Here is a 7,970-nt window from a genome sequence, read left to right as displayed (position 1 = left end):
AGTCAATCCTTAGGCATAAATGTGTAAAGCGGGAGGTGAATTAAATAATGAATAGGACAGAGATAGGTCAAGGGACACTTGCCTCCACCAACCGACTGCTGCTCAGGGACTTCTCCTGCGAGTTCCTCGGGCTCTTCGACCGGATCGTTCTCTAAGCGGGTGCAAACATACATACATCCATCCATTGAAATCAGGAAACCAACAGTACACCATACAAGAGAACAAGTAAAGCAAATATGCATAGAATACCACATACGATAATGAATTTACCTTGGTTAGAAAGAAACAAGGGAAGGTTTTGCAGGGGTTGAGGCTTATGCTCGAGGGGCACTACGGGTAAACGAATGACTAGACGTCACGCGCTCTAGTTCCAGTTGGTCCTAACAAAAGGATTAGCTACATGCACTAATGTAAACACGATCACTTTTAGTAGATTAACATTAAATAAGATAGACGATTGACTATACAAATTAACTATCGTAACAAATTTCCAAATTGAGACTCCTACCTTATTAATATAAACAACGTGACTAGCGCATATAGGAGACGGGGGGGGGGTAGACGGGGCACGACGAGTCGTGCCAAGGCACGCGCACTACGTGGGCACGCGCGCGAGGCCGCATGCACACGCCACGAACTAACCGTGCGCACGTCGGGGCCGTGCGCTAGCCGAGCTCAAAGCCGCGCGCCATAGGCACGCTGGGCCGAACTCAAGGCTACGCCGGGGCCGACACGACGCGAGCAAGGCACGGCGGGGCGGGCGGGCAAGCACGCCGGGGCAAGCGAGCGCGAGCGAGCGAGGACGCGGCCGGACGAGGCCGAGCCGGGGCACGGGGGCGGTTGAACCGGGGGGCTGAGCTCGCCGGGAGGCGGGCGCGCGCGGGCGGCTCGCCGGAGCGGGCGCAAGGGCGGGGCCGAGCGGGGCCGGGCGAGGGCGGCTCGCTGGAGGGCGGCGAGGCGGGGCCGGCGCGGGGCTCGCCGGAGGCGAGGCGGCCGAGGGCGGCCAAGCCGGGGGGCGGGGCCGAGGGGCGCGGCCGAGCGCGGGACGGGGCGGGGCGGGGGCTCGCCGGAGCGGCCGGGCGCGGGCTCGCCGGAGGCGAGGCAGGGCGGCGCGGGGCAGCCGAGCTCGCCGGAGCGGGGTCGGGCGGCCGGGGCGGGGAAGGGCCGGGCGAGGGCGGCTCGCCGGAGGGCGGCGAGGCGGGGCCGGGGCGGGCGCGGGGACGCCGGAGCGCGGGGCGGGGTGACCGGGGCAGCCGAGCCGGGGGCGGCCGGGGTCGGGGACGAGCGCGGCCGGGCGCGGGACGCCGGGGCGCGGGGCTCGCCGGAGCGGGGCCAGCCGGGGTCGGGGACGGGCGCGTCCATGGTGCGGGGGAGAGGGCGCCGGAGGGAGGGGAGGAGAGGGGGGGGTCTCACCGGAGGGGAGAACGGCGGCGGCGGCGCCGGGGAGCGGCGGCGGCGCGGGGGCAAGGGGCGGCGGCGGCTAGGGTTAGGGTTAGGGTGAGGGAGAGAGAGAGAGATGACGGGCGGGGCCCGCGAGGGGGATTTTTGGGAAAAAAGAAAAGGGGTGGGGGGGCGGCTGGGCCGGCTGGGCCCAAAGTGGGGGGAGGGGGCGCGCGGCTGGGCCGACGCGGGGGGAGAGGGGAGGGGGCGGCTGGGCCGCCAGCTGGGCCGGCCGAAGGGGGGGCTGGGCCGAAATGGGAAAGGGAGGGAGGGAGAGAAAAAGAAAAGGGTTTTTCTTTTTCTAAAATCTAATTTTCTTTGGATGAATGCTTTTACATTTTTGAACAATCAAAAGTATGCATGGTTCGGCATGGTGCATCACACGAAATAAAGTGTTTTAAGGTTTTGCTTTACACGAGGTCTAAAGCCGAAACCCGCTGCGACTTTGGAAAAGATCAAGGCTTAGCGAGAAGAAAAGGGAAAAAGGAAAGAGTAACGCCTGAATTTGGTGAGAGAAAAGAAGAAAAAATTCTACCCCCAAATTCAGGGCGTTACAAACCTATCCCCTTAAAAGAATCTCGCCCCCGAGATTCAGGGTTGGCTAGCAAAGAGCTCAGGGTACTTGGCCATCAGATCATCTTCACGCTCCCAGGTTGCTTCTTCCTCTGAGTGATGATCCCATCTGACTTTGCACATTCTGATGATCTTCCTTCGGGTGACTCTGTCTGCAACCTCAAGGATTTGCACTGGTTTCTCAACGTAGGTCAAGTCCTCCTGGACTTCAAGACCTTCCACTGGCAACTGCTCTTCTGGCACACGCAAGCACTTCTTCAACTGAGACACATGAAAGACATCATGCACAGCAGACAATTTCTCTGGCAAACTGAGCTGATAGGCCACTTCTCCACGTCTTGCAAGAATCTGATACGGACCAATGTAACGGGGTGCTAGCTTGCCTTTCACTCCGAACCTTCTGACTCCTCTGATCGATGACACTTTCAGATAGACGAAGTCTCCGACTTCGAAACTCAGCTCTCTTCTTCTTGTGTCTGCATAGCTTCGCTACCTCGATTGCGCTATCTTCAGATTCTCTCGGACCATCTTGATGTTCTCTTCGGCTTCAAGCAAAATGTCTGGTCCAAACACTTGCTTTTCTCCAGGCTGATCCCATTGCAACGGAGTTCTGCAACTCCTTCCATAGAGCGCCTGAAATGGTGACATCTTCAAACTGGCCTGGTAACTGTTGTTATAGGAAAACTCTGCATAAGGCAATCTCTTATCCCATCCGGACTGATCTTGCAACGCACAGGCTCTCAACATATCTTCAAGGATTTGATTGGTTCTTTCGGTCTGACCATCTGTCTGCGGATGATAAGTTGAACTGAAATTCAGATGCGTGCCCAAAGCTTCATGCAACTGCTGCCAGAAATGAGAGGTGAACTGCGTTCCTCTGTCTGACACTATCTTCTTTGGCACACCATGAAGACAAACGATCCGAGACATATACAGCTCTGCCAATACTGCACTCCTGTAGTTGGTCTTGACAGGTATGAAGTGGGCTGACTTGGTCAGACGGTCCACTACTACCCAAATGGAATCGTAGCCGGCTCGAGTGCGAGGCAATCCGACTATGAAATCCATACCAATTTCATCCCATTTCCACTGAGGGATCTGCAACGGTTGCAACAATCCAGCAGGTCTCTGGTGCTCTGCCTTAATTCTTCGGCAACTATCGCACATAGCCACATGCTCTGCTATTTCCCTCTTCATTCCGTACCACCAGAATTTCTTCTTCAGATCCTGATACATCTTCTCACTGCCAGGGTGAATCGAATAAGTTGTCTCATGAGCTTCCTTAAGAATCAACTCCCGAATGGGCTGGACATTGGGAACACACAAGCGGTCTTTGAACCATATCACGCCTTCTGCATCTTCTCGAAAATCTTTGCCTCTGCCATCTAGAATCAGTCACCGGATCTCACTGATCTTCTCATCATTCTTCTGCGCTTCTTTGATTTCGCGCTCTAAGGTAGGTTCCAATTCAACTGTGACTCCTCGCGAATTATTCAGAAAACCGAGACTCAACTTGTCAAACTCTTTAGCCAACTCATAAGGCATCGGACGAGCGACCATCAGATTGACTTGACTCTTTCTGCTCAAAGCATCTGCCACTACGTTTGCTTTGCCTGGATGGTAATGGATCTCCAACTCATAATCTTTGATCAACTCTAACCATCTTCGTTGCCTCATGTTCAACTCTGACTGAGTGAATATGTACTTCAGACTCTTGTGATCTGTGTAAACATCGCATTTCTGTCCATACAGATAGTGCCTCCATGTCTTCAGTGCGTGAACCACTGCTGCCAACTCTAGATCATGGATTGGGTAGTTCTTCTCATGAACCTTCAGCTGTCGGGACGAGTAAGCCACAACTCTTCCCTCTTGCATCAACACGCATCCCAAACCTGTGTAGCAAGCATCGCAATACACCGAGAAGGGCTTGTGCACATCAGGCAAGACTAGGACAGGCGCTGTAGTCAACTTCTCTTTCAGCGCTTCAAAGGCCTCTTGGCATTTCTGGGTCCACTTGAACTCAACTTTGTTGCCTAGCAACACTGTCATTGGTTTTGCAATCTTCGAAAACTCTTCAATGAATCGCCGATAATATCCGGCCATTCCAATGAAGCTCTTGATTCCTCTAGCATCTGTTGGCGCTTTCCAGTTCAAAATGTCTGCGACTTTCTTTGGATCCACAGCCAATCCTTCTTTGTTGATTATGTGACCCAAGAACAGGACTTCACTGATCTAGAACTCACACTTGCTCAACTTTGCATACAGCTGGTGCTCTCGCAATCTTTGCAATACCATCCTCAAATGATCTGCATGCTCTTCTTCGCTTTGAGAATAAACCAGAATGTCATCAATGAATACCACCACAAACTTATCAAGGTAATCCATGAATACACTGTTCATCAAGTTCATGAAGAACGCTGGCGCAGTGGTCAAACCAAAAGACATCACAGTGAACTCATACAAACCATACTTGGAAATGAATGCCGTCTTCGGAATGTCCGAAGGTCGGATCCTGAGCTGATGATAACCTGACCTCAGATCAATCTTGGAGAACACACTGGCTCCTCTCAACTGGTCGAACAGATCTTCTATTCTGGTCAAAGGATACTTGTTCTTGATCGTGACCTCATTCAAAGCTCGGTAATCGATACACATCCTCTTGGTGCCATCTTTCTTCTCCACAAATAGGACAGGGGCGGCCCAAGGCGAGGTGCTTGGCCGGATGTAACCTTTCTTTGACAGCTCATCAATTTGCTTCTTAAGTTCAACCAACTCTGGTCCAGATATTCTGTAGGCTCTCTTAAAGATAGGGGCGGTTCCGGGAAGAAGCTCTATGGCAAACTCAACTTTCCGCTCTGGTGGCATACCCGGTAGGTCCTTTGGAAACACATCTGGGAACTCAGACACAACCTTGATACTCTCAATTGGGTCTGCTTCACTGCTATCGACAACTATCTGATAACAACTTCCTTTCTTTGGCTCAGGCGGGACTAACTCGGTCACCACTTCCTCTCCTAGTGGGGACACCAACTTGATTGTCCTTTTATCACAACTGATAACTGCCTGATACTTATCTAGCCAATTCATCCCTAGGATGACATCTATTCCCTGAGTACCCATTACTATAAGGTTGGCGGGAAACGCTATCCCCCTTATTTCCACACTTATATTCAAACAAATGCTATCGGCTCGAATTGTACCACCGACTGAGTCAATTTGAATGGGGGTTGACATGGTAGTAATTGGAAGATTATGTGCTTCTACCCATGATGCAGTAATGAAAGAATGCGTTGCTCCAGTATCAAATAACACTTCTGCAATATGGAAGTCGACTGGGAACATACCTACTATCATGCCGGGGGTCTCCTGAACTACTTCAGCCTCCAAGTGGTTCAGCCTTCCATGATTATAGCGCGGCTGAGAGCGATTGCCTGCTCCAGGCTGAGGCACATTCTGCTTTGCTGGGGCACTGGGGCCTGACTGCTGCTGGGCTGCCTTCTTCGGACATTGCATCACCCAGTGGCCTTGCTCTCCACAGTGGAAACATGCTCTGTTTCCAACCTGAGCTGGTGCTGCCTGATTGTTCTGCTGGCTTGCTGGGGCAGGAAGACGAGGTGCCTGCTGATTCTGCCTCTGAAACTGACCTCCTGACTGATTGCTCTGACGGTTCTGGTACTGGTGCTGAGGATACTGCCTTTGAAACTGCTGATGCTGCTGAGGTGGACGCTGGTTCTGCCTGAACTGCTGAGGTTGGTTGCCTGAGAAACGAGGACGATTGCTGCTTCCAGGCTGGGGTCCACTGATCTTACGTTTACGATCTTCCATCTCCTTACGCTTCCTCTCTGTCATGATTGCTCTGTCAATCAGGTGCTGGAATGTCGGGAAGGTATGATTCATCAGTTGGTACTGCAGAGGGTCAACCAAGCCTCTCAGGAAACGGTACTGTCGCTTGGCGTCGGTGTTGACATCTTCAGGAGCATAGCGAGACAATTGCAGAAACCTGTCTCGATACTCACTGACAGACAATGGCCCTTGCTTGAGGGCCAGGAACTCCTCCTTCTTCACTGTCATCAGACCTGCATGAACATGGTACTGACGAAAGCTACCTCTGAACTCTTCCCAAGTGATGGCGTCAGGGTGGGCATGGGTGGCGAGGTAAGACTCCCACCATGATTGGGCTGCTCCTCTCAACAGACGGGGACCATACAGAACTTTCTCCCTGTCATCGCACTGAGCGGTATGCAACTCCCGCTCCACAGTGCGCAGCCAATCTTCAGCATCCATGGGGTCAGAAGAATGAGCGAACGTTGGTGGATGACCTCTCATGAATTCAGCACGCTTGTCTCTGGGCATCTGAGGCATCTGAGGCTGAGGTGGGGCCTGCTGCTGTTGCTGCTGCTGCTGCTGAATGGCGGCCAAAGTCTGACCGATGGCTTGAACTGCCTGAGTCTGCATCAGAAACATCTGCTCGATCGACATCGGGGGCGGGGGCGGCAGGTGCTGCTGCTGGGGCACTTCCTCCTGTTGAGCGGCTCGCTCCTGCTGAGCACGCCTTCCTCCTCTGCGCCTGTTCTCTGACATCTGCAGAATGCAACCACACATCAGAACTGATCTGGCAAATCTTGCAGCATTAGAAAAGAGTATAGAGTTCTTCAACAGCACTGAACAGATGAGCATCTTCACTGATCTCCAACACAGACCACACAACTTCTCAGATAAAGAGGAAAGTGGAATAAAAGGTTTCCCAACTATATAACTAACTCCATTTACATAATAGGTAAACCAAAATGCAGGGGATACCCACACTCTGGTGACAGTCATTACAAAGATCCAAACCAACCATAGTTCATCATGACAAACATAAATGCACAGGATATAGCAAACTACCCTGTCTAACTAAGACTAACTAAGACTGAGACTAACACTAAGACTATAGCTTCTATGTATATATTTCGTATTAATTACAAGATCCAACTCTAACGATCTATGGTTCTAGAGTTATCTTGGTCTTGCAGTCGGGATTGCCATAAGACTGGTGTCCACGCTGAGGTGAGCGGTACGGGTGTTGAGTCCCGACGGGAGCGGGGGAACCACCATCCAGGTGACGACGTTCCGCGCGCTCAGCCCGCAGCAGGGTGATCTCAGCACGAGCCCTACTCAGCTCGTCTAATGCATGGTCCAGCTCCGTGTTTAGCACGGCGGCTAGGTTGACTGTGCTGCTCAACCTAGGATTGCCCTCACCGATAGGTGAGACAATCACGCCTCCTGTGCTGCCGGATGAACGGCGGGGGTAATACTTCAGGTCAAGACCGTCAGCTGCCCCACCGAAAACCGAGCAGTAGTGCGAAAGCGCACGCCGTGCAGCATCTTGCATGGCTGCCTCAACTGAGTCCCGCTCAGAGATAGAATAGTGCTCTGAGCAGGCCTCTGCACCCTGGAGACTGTTCTCCAGGCAGCGCACCAAGCAGGTTGCCTCCCAACGGTCCGGGTAGACCCCGCGACTGTGCTGGTAGACCACACAGCGATACTCGACGGACCAAGTATGCCGGTTAAATGCCCGACGTAGCAGGGTGTCGAGCGCATCGTGGAAGTGACACCCGCGAGCAGCGTCGCGAGTGATGGGTCGAGCAACCCATCCTTCCGGCTCATGGTTAGCAGAGAAGTCGGTGTCGTGGCTCGAGCTGTCGTCGCCACCTCCGTCGTCTGGGTCTCCTCCAGCAGCTACTCCAGAAGCTGGGGCACCCAGTGGTGGTGCAGGGGGCGCCTCCAGAGGAAGCACAGGGGAGCAGCTCCTCACAGACTCTATCTCCTGTTGGAGCGAGAAGGAAGAGCCCTGCTGCTCCTGTCGTCGACGTTCCTGCTACTCACGCAGGCGGTGGTGTAGTCTCTCCAAGTGGCTGGACTGTTCGGCCACGGGACGGCGAAGCGGACGCTCAGCAAGGCGGGAGGGTAAGAAG

This window comes from Zea mays, chromosome 4 (assembly GCF_902167145.1).
Source record: "Zea mays cultivar B73 chromosome 4, Zm-B73-REFERENCE-NAM-5.0, whole genome shotgun sequence".
Lineage (NCBI taxonomy): Eukaryota > Viridiplantae > Streptophyta > Magnoliopsida > Poales > Poaceae > Zea > Zea mays.
Note: the sequence above shows the minus strand (reverse complement) of the source record.